This window comes from Enhydra lutris, unplaced genomic scaffold (assembly GCF_002288905.1).
Source record: "Enhydra lutris kenyoni isolate GAN:26980312 unplaced genomic scaffold, ASM228890v2 scaffoldscaffold22, whole genome shotgun sequence".
Taxonomy (NCBI): Eukaryota; Metazoa; Chordata; class Mammalia; order Carnivora; family Mustelidae; genus Enhydra; species Enhydra lutris.
In genome coordinates, this window is record NW_019154106.1 from 34,406,808 (window position 1) to 34,421,119 (window position 14,312).

Below are 14,312 nucleotides of genomic sequence, written 5' to 3' on the forward strand. Positions count from 1 at the left end.
TAAGCTAAAAAATAATAAGCTTAATGTGCTGGTTATTTTTTTTTTCTCAACACACATTAAAATAAAGTCCTATCTTAAAAATGTTTAGGTCATTGTGGTCCAGTTTAAAAATTATTTTGAAAACCGTGCTTTGGCAAACACCTGGTTGTAACAAGCTGCTAATGCTTTGCTTAAATCAGACGTAATCTGGGTTTATAATTTTCATTGGAAAGAGCAAGATTTGAGACACTGTGGTTGGAGTTTTGGTGGTGGAGAGGGAAGAAGGAAATGCCCCGAGGAGGCTAAGGGGTAGTGCCTTTTGCATCTGACATTCAACCAGGGATTTCTAGTCCCTGAGGGCTGAGAGCATGGAGTAGGAAGACAAGAGGCCAGGACAGACATCCATAAATTTTAAAATCTGATTTAAAAAACTGATCTCAAGTCCAGAACTGGGTTAACTTGTGTCCTTCCCATCACGCAAGAGCTTCATCTCTAGTCAATGGCTGCAGTGTTCTAAAACTGACAAAAAGTAATAGATAGCTCATCACTTAAAAAATAGAAATAAGAACATAAGGTAAGAATGGTCAAGACATTTTGGAAGGCAGAAAAGTTGACAGTATTCTGCTGATTTACTGATGCAAATCTTTTATAACACACCCCTGTTTAGAAGCTAAACGCAGGATTGTAATTCTTTGAAGGATGTGGAAAGCCATTACATCAGAGCTTATCTTTTATCCAATAATGCCCCTGGAACTACCCACAGCAGTCCTTTTCTAGAATGTTCCTATATAGACATTAAACAAATATGTCAATAAACAAGGATGAAAACAAATGACATGCCATGAAAGTTAGATTACTTATACTCAAGAGGTGCAACTTTCATGAACCTAAAAAGTGCACACACATGCACACACACACACATATCTACTGTACTTAGTCACATTCTATAGAAAAAAAAAAAGGCATCTGTCATTCAACAAATCTCTTTTTAGCTCCAACGCAATCCCAGACACTTGTTCAAGTGACTGGATACAGAGGTGAACAGCAATCAGAAGAATGAAATGCGTATTAAAGTCATGCCATATATATTCCAGTTTGAACAAAAGAAGTTTATTAATCACCTATAATGTGATGCAAATTGTGCCCTTTTCTTTACCTTAGCTATTTCTTTCCATCACATGGAGGCGGACAGATCTGGATTTGAATTCTGACTCTGCCTCTTAACTAGCTAGGTGGACTTGGATTTTACTAACTTTTTAAATTTTATTTTATTTTATTTTTATTTATTTATTTATTTTAAAATTTTATTTATCCATTTGACAGACAGAGATCACAAATAGGCAGAGAGGCAGGCAGAGAGAGAGGAAGAAGCACATTCCCTGTGGAGCAAAGAGTCCGATATGGGGCTCGATCCCAGGACCCTGGGATCATGACCCGAGCTGAAGGCAGAGGTTTTAACCCACTGAGCTACCCAAACGCCCCGGATTTTACTAACTTTTGTGTTCACTGATTTCCTCATTCATAAAGGAGGAGACAAATATTCCCTACACTATAGAATTATGTGCTCTCTAACAAGTACGATTTAGTGTTCTGTCCTGGTTACTATTTTAGGCATGTGTGAGAAACAGTGAACAAGACAGACACACCCTGCAGTCCAACTATGTGGGATCAGTGAGTGGGTTTACGGGAGAGTGTTTAGTGAGCAGTTAATGCAGTGAACTGACTACTGTAATTACTAAATGATGAAACTCCGAACAGGCACCAGGATGAGGAATGCATGTACGTGAAAACAAGTAGTTCCATAAAACAAGTGGCAGGGATTAAATGACCAAGTAGCTATCTGGCAAAATGATAAGCAATTTTAATTACACTTTTACAAAGATATAACCAAGTGTTGCTGTAGAAGTTCAATGCAGGAAGTTATCGTGCCAGCTGGGGCTAAAGAAAGGTAGCCTTACTGAACAGATGGTTCTCCTAATCAGGTACCATATTACAAGTAAAGTGACTCCTATGCATGCAGAAAGAAAAAAGTTAAAAAGAAACTAATTAAACTATATAAATGAAGAGAAAAAATCTAGATCATATGGTGTCATAACTACTTAGGCAAAAGCATCTATGAACATTCACACTAGAAGCACAAAGAAGAGAGGAGATAGAGTTGGGAGGTCTGCACACCCCAGTTCCCTACCTCGTTAACAAGCCACCAAAGCTTAGCCTCATTCTAATGCCTCAAGTAGAAACCAATTTTATCAAACACCATTTTAATTCTAGATGTCCAAGCTACTCCTATGCTACGGCCCAAAATCAACATATACTTGTTCATCCAGACTGGAAAAAGAAATAGCAAACAGAGGGGCCCCTGTTCTTTTAATGACTGATTGAAAGGTGACACTGTTTGGCTTTAGAATTTACAAACAATAATTTAAAAAGATATTAAGCTGTACTTAGGAAAAAATTAAATATCCTTTGTGTAACTCACCACTTAATAGATAATGTATAGGTAGTTAAATACTTTGGCTTCGAATTTTTATATTTTTGCTTCTTTTTAAGAAAACTTCATAAAATTATAAATTTTAAAGCAGGGCTGCTCTATGTCCAAGTGCTGTTTGGTAGAAGGAGGAAGTAGAAATGGAGGTGGGAGCTACATGTGAAGGGTAGGTTAAGATTCACCTGTTTTCCACCCAGGTGTGGAGCGGATACAGATGAACTACATCAAAAAGTAGAAATTTCTTCTGGTTTCCATAGCCAACAGAAAAGGTGAAGGAAGAACAGGACAGTTATGTGTCCTTATTGTCTGGGGCTTCTTAGGGACTCCTGGTAATGAAGCCCTGTGATTCCCTGTTTCTACTCTCTGAATTACCCATCTTTACATTGAGATCTTTCTTTTTTCAGCACCTGCTCATAGGAGCCGATTCTGAAATCTTCAGGAATTTTGAGAACTAGCACACTAGTATCTTAAATAGACCAATATGGGGATCAGCAGATGCTTTTTTTTTTTTTTTTTTGAGACCCTTTACCACCATTGTTTATTTATCTTAATGTATGAAGACACAGAACAGGCCTTTGTTGCTTACAACTGTTTATGTGGTGCTAGTATCTGCCCTAAAGCGAGTGTATACAAGCCAGATAAATCAGACAGGAGAGTTAGCAAATACATGGAATAATTCATTTCAAAATCTATGTATGACCCTTAAAATCATAACTACTCAGCCTTGTAAAAATCCCCAAGTGGGTGGTGTCTCTATCCTACTATTTCCATAATTCCTTTACGATAAGGAGGAGATGCACAGGGATAAGTTATTTACATACGAGGGAAGGCAGAGTAAAACATGACTTTTATAACAGTCTCTGGGAACTCAGTCCACGTCAAGCCAGGACATCTCCCAGCTGGGGGGCAGAGCTGCTCACAGCACACTAGTTTAAACGGGTTAAATAATCTGCTTTCTGAGCAGAGTTTTGGTGAGCTAAGTTCTGAAGTTGCTTTTCAGCTTCCTGCTATTCAAAACCACCATGGTATAGGAATAGAGAATACAAAGGGGTTCAGGCTAAAAGATTATTGTGATCCACTTCTTGGAGCCTTTGGAAGCCCAACAATTGTACATCACCAAAGAATCCTTGCAAATCAGGCTGGGGTCTGCAGGGCAGTGGCAACCACATTAAGGAACGGTGACCGAGAAGCACGTAGCATTAGAGGCGATTCTTAATAACAGTGTTCAACAAATGTCAGTCCAGGCAACTTTTTCCACTTAAAGCCTCCCCTCTTGTCTGCCTGTTTTGACCCAGTACCACTTTATGACCCTGTCAAACAAAGATGACAGATTCCAAGGGCCAGGTTCCCCAAGAGTAGTAGTTTCTCTAACCTCTGCCCTGCCCCAGGATCTCTTTCTTTTTACAGATGGCTGCCTTAAATCCATTAATAAAAAACACTTTAGTCCAATGTCAAAAATGCCAGTTGTATCGGCAAAACTCTAAGAATCATGTCAGGATAAGAAATTCCTTGGAGGCAGTCTCCTGTGTTTCTCCTTGTTACCAGAGGAAGAACTGCTTACCTAAGAAGGACGAAAACGAGAACTCACATGTATTAACACGTAAACATTTTGAAATGTTTGACATTTGAAATGCTCTGTCAAGCATTTGAAGTTTGTTTTTGTTTGTTTGTTTGTTTTGCATTTGAAGTTTTTGAAAATACTGCTTTCCAAGGCAGAGGCCCATAAAGGAAAAGCATAAACGCAGTTATAAATAATGGCTAGTCCAGAGACTTCAATTTAGGAATCCTAAAAGCATTCTCTTTTAACCATTTAATCTCCCACTCCTTTTTTTTTAAATTAAAAACTTCCTAAAGAGTATTAGACTTACTGATGCGCACATTTTTAATTTAAAAAGGCAATATGAAATAAATTTTAGACAATATAACATACACGTGGAACCCAATTAAAGGTATACATGAATTTTCCTTACACACAGCTATGAAAACATCTGAAGTCAGATAATTTCTGAGTAGGATGTTTTTCCAGACACATCTATAAAACAGCTGTATTCAACTTCCTTCTTAGTGAGAAAATGAAAGATAAAAGATCAGATTTGTAAGTATTCTACAAAATCAATCCCAAGTGACGAGCATATAATTCCCAGAAGCTCCCATGATCCAAGAGAAACTTAGCAGGAGGAGAGAACTGAACACTGTTTAATCTTTTATATATGTATTTTAATCTTTAAATATATTTCTTAGGTTGTGTTTGCCTTTTCTAAATTTCTCAGAGCAACAACAGATTCCTGTTTTCTTTATAGGACTTCTTCCCCTTCTTTGCCTTCTCAATTTCACATCCTCCATTTTCTCAGGTGGCATATTTTGTTCTCTATCTTCCATTTCCATCAAATACTTGAAGATAAATCTTATCGACAGGACCCGACCTAGACATTTTCAAGGCCCTTCAAAAGCTTATAATCATGTGTTTGGTGGTACAGGGAGAAACAAGCATTCCGGTATTCAACAGGTTAGATCTCTTTTCTTAGGTTATATACATACAACGTATAGCATTTATGAGCTTCCCTCGCCCTCTTTACTTCCCTCCCCACCCCTCCTCACAAAATCCCATCCATGGAGAGCATTAGTAAATGAAGCATAACTCATCACCTGTAGCGTAGAGAAAAATGAGATGCTTCACAGCACAACACACTTCTTCAGACAAATCTCTTCTCCAAGATCATTTTTTTTTCCTTTTCTTTTCTCTTTGTCTCTTATAGGCCTAAAAGTTCTAAACACTTGCCTCCTCCTTTCTTCTTTTCCTAATCCCAATCTCCCTCTCATTCTCAGCCTGGAATCAGACCACCAAAGGGATAAGGCCAGTCTTGCCACCCATTATGACTGTGTGTCCTTGGACCAGTTATTTAATCTCTCAAATCTTCAATTTCCCTATCCATAATAACATGAATCCTTTTTTCTTATTAAGAAATTGAGCAATTACTATGTGCCAACACAATTCTAACTTTTTAAATGAATATTTATTCATTTCTCACAAATACCCTAAGAGGTAGGTATACTAACTGCCTCCATTCCCCCATTTTACCTCAGATAGAGGAAATCTGAGGAACAGTGAATTTAACACTTTTTCCAATGCAGCTTTTAAGAGGCAACACCAAGATCCAAACTCATGTGTCCTAAGTCCAGGAGCCAAGTTCTTAACTCTTCTTATACAGAAAGGCATGTAACTATAAAATGTGCTAAGAATTATCTGTTTCACAGATGTTTATTATGGAAAGCTCTATGTACTCTTTGGTGCATATTATTTGTCAATTGCTTCTATAATTTCTGTTATTATTTTAATTCTTATTTTTTACCAACTACTCCTCTCAGGCATATGAAAGACCAACATCCTGATATCATCAACAAAAGATCCTCAAATGCCATATTCGCCCTTCAGAATCAAACAGGGGTCTATTCCATAATCTGAAAAGTTCATTAAGTAGTAACGTAGCCCCAATTTGTTTTAACGATGTCTGAGTCCACCCAGCAGCTGCTCCGTCGACTGCTGCTCCGTCGACTGACTGTAATCCAGCAGTGTGTGTGCAAGGGCAGTGTAAGACAGCAGGACGTCACAAAGGTTTGAGTTCAAGGGTGTGAGGCGCTGCATGCTCCTGAATAAGACATGTTACATGAACCCATATTGTCCCCACATGCACAGTCTTTCCATGGCCCCACACAATGTGCTACGCAGCCAGGTGTGTCTCTTGCCTTGGCTGCTACACACACATGATCTAGTCCAGACTCCAAACTTTGGCTCATGCTGCTCTTCCAATGGTTTCAGTCCCCTCTCTGCTCTTAACAATTGCTCTTTCCAACTCTCTTTTTTTTTTTCCCTGACTCTGCCTTTGTTTTTCCAATAATATGTATGATCAGTACAAAATGGAGAGAGCAAGTATTGCTAGAGGTAACAGCTGAAGGAAAATTGCCAGTACAAGCTCAGAGTTCCATTTCCCATTCTTTCCTCTTGCTCCCCACAAATACAGATGTAACAGCATGTGTGTGTGCACATATATTTATATGACATATGCAATGCAATATATAACACAGGGATGCACACAGAATTTTATACATATTGTTATAAAATCTGTTCTTACTCAACAGGATATCATAAATATGTCTATCAATCAGGACTTTTTCGGTTCCAAATGACAGAAATCCAGCACAAATCAGACAACTATAACTGCCTCTAGCCACAAAAGGCTTTTTCTGCCCACAGGGGAAAAATTATTCAGCTCTCTCCCCCTAAAAAGTCCAGGAGTAGAGCTGCTTGCTTCAAAAACATCTAGTTCAGGAGATTCAAATGCAGTTGTCAAAATTTTCACTCTTTCTACCATTGCATAGTTTCCTTATCTCTGCCTCTTGTTTTTATTTGTCTTTTTTTTTTTTTTTTTTGCTTTTCTCATCCCTTCCCTTTAAAAATGACTTCCTTTCTATAGTTGGGGAGGGAATATCATTCTTTACAGTTCTTGCAGAACATCCCGAGAGGAATTCGGCTTGAGGATTTTGTCTTTATACATCCCTTTGGTTGCAATCAAGAGGATGGAGAATTCTGATTGACAGTCTTAGGGTAAGGAAAGAGGGTCTGTTCCACCTGAACCACAAAGGAAGTGATGTTTCAGCAAACAATAGGAGAAGTCCACTGGACATCTTTATTTCAATAAATGAAATTTTATCTAATTTCATTTGAGTTAGGCCAAAAACAAAGTCTGCTCCAGGTAAGTTCCAGGTAAAAAATGGGTTATTTTCATCTTGCTTTAGTGCAAAGAATACAGATGAGATTAAGGGTATATGATATTGGGATTCCCTGAAATTTTCCTAGCTCTTCAGGGAAGAGTGTCCATGGTTTTGTTGTCTCAGTAGCTTGTGTGGACTAGATCTGCTGGGTCAGGGAATCCCAGAACCAAGGGTGGAAAATACCTCAATTTTGTATTTCGATGTTTTATTTATTGTTGTGCCATCGGCCCACTTGAGGATGAGTGGTTCAGGCTGGCTTAATCGAACTGCACTGGGAAACAGCCAAACAGTGTTAAATAGCTGAACACTATTTTCAGTTTTATGGTTGGATCATTGTTTATTTACATCTGACTGAAGGATATTTTGGCTTGTTTTGCTAAATTATCCTTTGCTATGATTCATAATGATGTAATAAATATCTTGTTCTTGTAACTCTGTTAATGTCTCTAAGTATTTTATTAATACACATTCCTAGAAGTAAAATTACTCAAAAATTTTAATCTGAAAACAAGCTTGATTTCCTTTTCTCTATAAGCTTTATCTTAACTCTTGAAAGCCACTAATAACTTTATTCCACCTACGGTTCTGATATTCTCTTTCACGTTCACTCATTTGACAAGTTTGTCGTGAGTTCCTGTTATGAGTCAGGCTCTGTGCAAGGTGTAATGTAATTACAAAGAAAAATAATCCATGATCCTCATCCTTCAAGAGAGTAATTTAGTCAGGTAGACAAATAGCAGGAACAAATAATTACAATTTGGTGTGATTTGTGCTAAAAGAAGGGTGAGTACAAGTGCCATGAGAGCAAAGATAAAGGGACTATCCAGACAAAGAGAACACATCTTCATTCGGGGGGGGATATGTTCTCTTCAACAAATATTGCTGGAACAACTAAACACCCAAAATGCAAGGAAAAAAAAAAAAAGAAGAAGAAGAAGAAGCCAGACATAGACTTACACGCTTCACAAAAAAATAATTCAGAATTGATTATAGACCTAAAAGTAGCACATAAAACCATAACACTCCTAAAAGGTAACACAGGAGAAACCTCAGATGACCCTGAATATGGTGATACCTTTTTAGATATAATACTAAGGACACGATCCATGAAAGAAGTAATTCATAAGCAGAACTTCATTAAATTTCTGCTCTGGGAAATACGATATATCAAAAGAAGAAAAAGACAGGCCACAGACTGGGAAAAAGTATTCTCAAGTGACACAGCTGATAAAGGACTTATCCAAAATAAACAAAAAACTCTTAAAATTCAACAATAAAAAAAAATTAAAAAAACATTATGTGATCCCTTAACAGACACTTCACCAAGGAAGATGCAAAACGACGACACATATGAAAAGATGTTCCACATCATATGTCATCACGGAAATGAAAATTTAAATGACAATGAGTTACCACTATACATCTTATTAGAATGGCCAAAATCCGAAACACTGAAAACAGCAAATGCTGGCAAGGATGTGGAGCAACAGGAGCTCTCACTCACTCTGGAAGTACAGCCACTTTGGAAGGTAATTTCGGGGTTCCATACAAAACTAAACATACTCTTACTGTGTGATCCAGAAATTGCTTTCCCATAATCCCACTATATGACATTGTGGAAGAGACAAAACTATGCAAACAATAAAAACACGAATAAAAAGATCAGTGGTTGCTGTAGAGATTGGGGGAAAGGCTTGGAAGTGCGGAAAGATGAACAACAGGCAGAGCAAAAAGGATTTTTAGGGCAGTGAGAATTCTCTGTATGATATTATAATGATGGCTATATGGCCATTAAATATTTGTCCACATCCATAGAATGTACACCACCAAGAGTGAACTGTAAGATAAACTATGGACCTAATGATCATGATGTGTCAATATAGGTTCATCCTTGGTAAAAAAAAAATGCACATTTTGGTGAGTAACATTGACAATGGGAGAGGCTGTACATGTGGGGGCATAGGGGGATACAGGAAATCTCTGTATCTCCTGCTCAATTCTGTTGTAAACCTAAAACTCGTCTTTAAAAATGTCGTTAAAAATAATATGTGATTCATTTCCTGAAAAATAAATAGGAAGAGGGGAAGAAAAGTCTATATGCAAAGACAAAGGGCATGGAAAAAGGAGAGTATATTCAAGATTTATTAGGGTGTTTGTTGTGGTAGAAGCAATTGGTACCTGGAAGGGCTGTTAAGCAGCATAAAGGATAATTCTTACTGAAACATTTGAGACCTATTGCTCTTATTTCCCTATTCTTCTCAATAAATGCAAACTTTTTGAAGACAAGAACTAGATTTTATTCATTTTTTATCCACTGTACTTTGCATCGTGTCTGGAATTCTATGTGTGCATGTACACACACACACACCTGACTGAATTAATCATTCAAATTATGATTGTCTTCTCAAAGTCAGCTTTTTCTTTCTCATTAAGTATTTTAATTTGGAATTTTATGCTAATGGGTCTCTTTTCATATTGCATAAAAAATAAAAGGAATAAAAATCACCTGTAATCTTACTATTGTAACTGGTCTCTCACACATACACAATTATAATTTTGCTTTCAAAGCTGCTTTCTTTTTATTTCCTTGACATGTTTCCATGTCATTATAATCAGGCTTAAGGTGATTTTTTTGAATAACTGTCATCTCTGTGGTTATATATCTAATGGTTTCCACATTTTGATATTAGAAACTCATGCATCCACCCCAACTACAACTATAGCTAGCTAGAGCATAGTCCTCTTTCGGTTGGAAGGCTGTAATATCATCCCCACTTTCTACCATCGTTCCCCCACCCTCAGGAACAGAATGATTTCATGAAAACTGAAATCTGTTTAAAACCCTTAAAAGTGAGAATGAAATCCAAACTCCCCATCATAAGCCCTTACAGCATTGCGCTTGCTTACCTCTCTCTCTCCTCTCATTTCGGCCATCCTGGTGTTCAGTCTCTGTGTTCCTGCCACACAGGCCACATATCAGTTTCTCAAACACACCAAGCTCTTTCCCACCCCAAGGCCCTCCTCGAGGGCACTCTGCCTGGAATGCCTTTCTCTCACACTTCCCTCCTCAGCTGACCTCTCATCTTTCATTTCTTGTCTTTAATCTCTTCTGAGAGATTGTCCCAAATAGCACCCTTTCCACTACCAAGGACCCACTTTAATGACAACTTGTAAACAGGTATGTGGGTTGTTTTACCTATCTATTTTTTGACTCCCCTAGTAGACTACAAACTTTGCAAGGGTAGAGATTTTGCATGAATATGCATGAATGCATATCCAGCCTTAGTACAGACACTGGCACATGGTAGGCTCCCAAAATGCAGAGTCCACTGGAGATGCTAAGAGAAATTTTGAAGCAGTCATTCTCAAATGTAGTGCTAGCATCGGGAGCATCAACATCATCTGAGAACCTGTTAGAAATGCAAATTATCAGGCTTCAACTGGAATTATTGTTATTGGAAACTCTGGGGGTAGAGCCTGGTCATCTGTCTGTTTTTTTAAGAAGAGCTAGTTGTGATCCTGCTATTCCCAGTCTGAGAGTGATCCTGCTATTCCCAGTCTGAGAACAACTGCTGTAAGGTATCTTGCTAGAATTTAAAAAAACAACAACAACAAAAAAAACCTACTTTGTTTAGAAGTTGCTGCAGCCAAAATTTCTTAGAATGTGAGATACAGTGATATACAGTATATCACTTGCAAATCACTAAATATAGTCTCTCATTTTATTGAAGAAAAAAAGTCCCCCAAATAAATTTTTATATATTTTAATCTAATAATTAGTGATAGTCCTGCTTTTAAGTTTACTTTTAAGATAGTAAAGCATGCATATTTCTTATGAATATGAAGTATAATTATGCAGCACACACTCTTTCCTGAAAGGAGTCTTCAAATACACAGCTACTTTCATACTGATGGCTGAGTATTAATTCAGTTAAATTCAGGTATAATTATGGAACATTTGCACTTCCTACTTCTCTCAAGATGGTTCAAACAATGAATTGATCTGGATGATTTATCTGACACTTTGCCTTTGAGTTGAAATTCTCCATGGTGATTTTAGTTTTCTTATTTAAGGGGAATCATTAGGTTTTCACATTTCGAATGTCCTATAAAACAGAGCTGGCTCATTGAGCAACACAGTATCAATGGGGTCACAAAGAAGATAGAAAATTCATCATTGAAGACAAGACTTCAGACTGGATCCCAAACACCTGAGTTACCTGACCTGCAGAAGTGGATAAATTGTGGCTTTGAGTACCATATGATAAGATAGAAATATCCACTAAAGGAGTCAAAATTATGAAGCAGGTGTAAATATTCTTTTAAAAAAGTTAAGGAACTAAAAAGAGAGACGGACGAGAAGCAAAATACTGATTGAATTTCTATAATGTGACAGGTATTGCACTAAGTTCTGCTTTTTGGGCTATCTTCTATTATATTCTCTCCACCTATTTTTATTTACTCAAAATCGAAGGTTTTCTGGTTCAGCTAAAGAAAACCAAAAGCCAAGCCTTTCTAAGTAGAACAGTCTGTGATGGAGCATACATTATGGTTTTCGGGTGGGTTCTCAAAGAAATAAACATCTTTAAAATATGTGGGCTTTAAATATGATCTTAGTAATTTACTTCCACTAAGAGAATATATTTGAGTATACCTTTCCTGCTCACTGATTTTAAATACTATATAAGGACTCTTTTAAGTGCTTACTTTTCTTTAAGAAAAGGACACTTTTTTCCATATCCATTTTAAGTGCTGGAACCATAAATGCAGATTTAGAAACTGAACCTCTGATCTCCAAAGGGAAGCAGTTAATATTTTTAAACAAAGAAATTAAAATGAAGCCTGTAAAATGGAAATAATAATAATTTTACCACCTTTAAAACTGTGAAAAAGGAAAGCTAGCAGGTTGAAACATTTTGTTCCATTGCTTAAATACAGTGACTCTCACAGCGTGTCACTTGTTTACTTTAACATGTTAAGCTATGAGTTATGCTTCTTTAAGTTCAGATGTTTTTCTCAGATTTTCTATTTTGACAGAAATTATTTACTAAAATATCTTGTATAAAAATAATTTCTTAAGAACATTTTAAAAATACATACTTTTACAAATAATTGTATTTTATATATTCCTGAATCAAGAATTAATTTTACAGTAGAACTTGTGAGTAATGATTTCAATGAAACCAATAATCAAATGCATTTAAAAACAGTCAAAACTTCAGGGAGGTGCCATTTGTTTTACATGCAAGATAAACACAGATGCTCACAATGTAACAATTTAGATCATATATTTCTTATTTTTTTAAATGCATTTCTAGTATTTTGAAATAAGAGACACACTCACCCCCAATTCTGAAACCAATATCAATTATTCTTAATTGGCCTCTCTACACAGTTTTAAGAAAACAGAAAAGTAATATAGAATTCCTAGATGGATGTACTTTGAAACATACCACGGTCAGAATTCTGGGTTCAGCTGCATTTGGAATCCTTCATTGCTGACAACAGAATTGCAAATGACAATCTTCTTTAAAGCACTCTTCAGCATGACAACAGAAAGTTCTCCCTTCCACTGCCTGCTTTTTTTCCATTAGCTAGAGTGTTACATACTGAATGCTGCATGAAGCATTTGACTGGAGGGTTTTTAGACAACTCTTTAAATGCCTGAGTCTGAATAATGATTAAAAAAAAAAAAAAAACCCTCATCTCCTTATAAGAACTTCTCATTGGTTTTTTCTTTCTTTCTTTTTTTTTTTTTTAATTGATTTAAGAGGGTTGGCTTGAGGGTGGGGTTAGAGGTTCCTGTGTCACTGGTTAATAGCTTCTATGGATGATTCACCCAAGTGACACCCCTCACTCATTCTACTTTTTATCTTTCGGTCACTTGTTACAACTTCCTTGTCCTTGCCCCATCTTTCTAACCTTCTCTATTCTTTTCCCTGTTGTATTTATTATCTTCTAATACGTGAATCTATTTATTTATGTTAGTGCCATGGAAGAAGGGATCTTCATTCTATTCATTTATGTTTACTAAGCACTGAGTTCCATGCAGGGCACAGAGTAATCACTCACTAAACATTCGTTGAATGGATGAATGAGTGAGTTAACTTATTTTAAGTACACGTCCTATGTAACTTGTACCTCACCAAGAGATGATGGAAACAAGAATGCAAATAAACCAGAATTATTCTGGAAGAGGCATTATGTCAAAATTCAAATTAGCATCATGAATACCTGGCATAGCACTGATTATTAATTCATTCCTGTCAACCTTTAAGATGTGAAAATATCTAATACACTTAAATAAAAGAGATGCTTTAGAAAGATGTTTCTACATTAATTCTACCATCAAGGAGTGAAATGTCAAGCTAAGTGCACATACAGCTAGAACATTTCTAATTTTGTATGTCTTAACTTTAAATATATATAGATCTTTTTCAAGCAGCATGAATTGTCTTCTTTTATAACTTCCTCAACTTAATTTCTCTTTTGTTATACCTCTACTTAAAACAAAACAAAAGTAGTTTCATGTTCTCACAGCTACTGAGCAGGGGGTTGGTGAAGGGACGGTGTTGCCAGGGAGAAAGATCACTTTCCCCCTTGGAATCAAAAGCTCCCAATCTGCTGCTATTCTGTTAGTTCTGATGAAGGCAGCCTTTTCGGAGGGAACAAAACACCCACCGCCTTCACACTTCACATTATTATTTAATTATTCCATCCAAAATTCCCAAGAAGTAGAATATTCACTTTTGAGAGAAGGAATTTAAAAATTGAGTTTTTACAAAGTCACTCTCTGCGAGCTGGTGGCAGAGAGCTGAAAGAAAACAGAATGTGGTAGTTGATAAGAGTAGGTCTAAGAAGACAAATTGCTCATACAACCTGAAAATGTACTTGGAACACAAGCACAGTTACAGATCATCTACCTATTCATTTATATGGCCTTCCAATATGAATCCCTATCTACTGGTGATGTGATCATCTAGAAATTGTCCATATGAACGTGTGATACAATGAGGATTTGAAACCTGTTCTCTGCCAGACTCAAGGCTTAGCTCTGGTGAATGTAAATTTAAAA

General features: G+C 36.7%; 1 protein-coding gene and 1 long non-coding RNA gene across 3 annotated transcripts in view; both read right to left on the bottom strand.

Moving 5' to 3' along the window:
* Positions 1 to 14,312, bottom strand: part of LOC111149717 (anoctamin 3) — a 445,297-nt gene that overhangs the window by 139,114 nt on the left and 291,871 nt on the right. The window lies entirely within an intron of this gene.
* Positions 4,676 to 11,795, bottom strand: LOC111149719. Its single transcript, XR_002640775.1, has 3 exons — positions 11,783 to 11,795; positions 6,226 to 6,234; positions 4,676 to 4,689 (listed from the first exon to the last, which is right to left on the bottom strand). It is a non-coding gene; the product is annotated as an uncharacterized LOC111149719 (long non-coding RNA).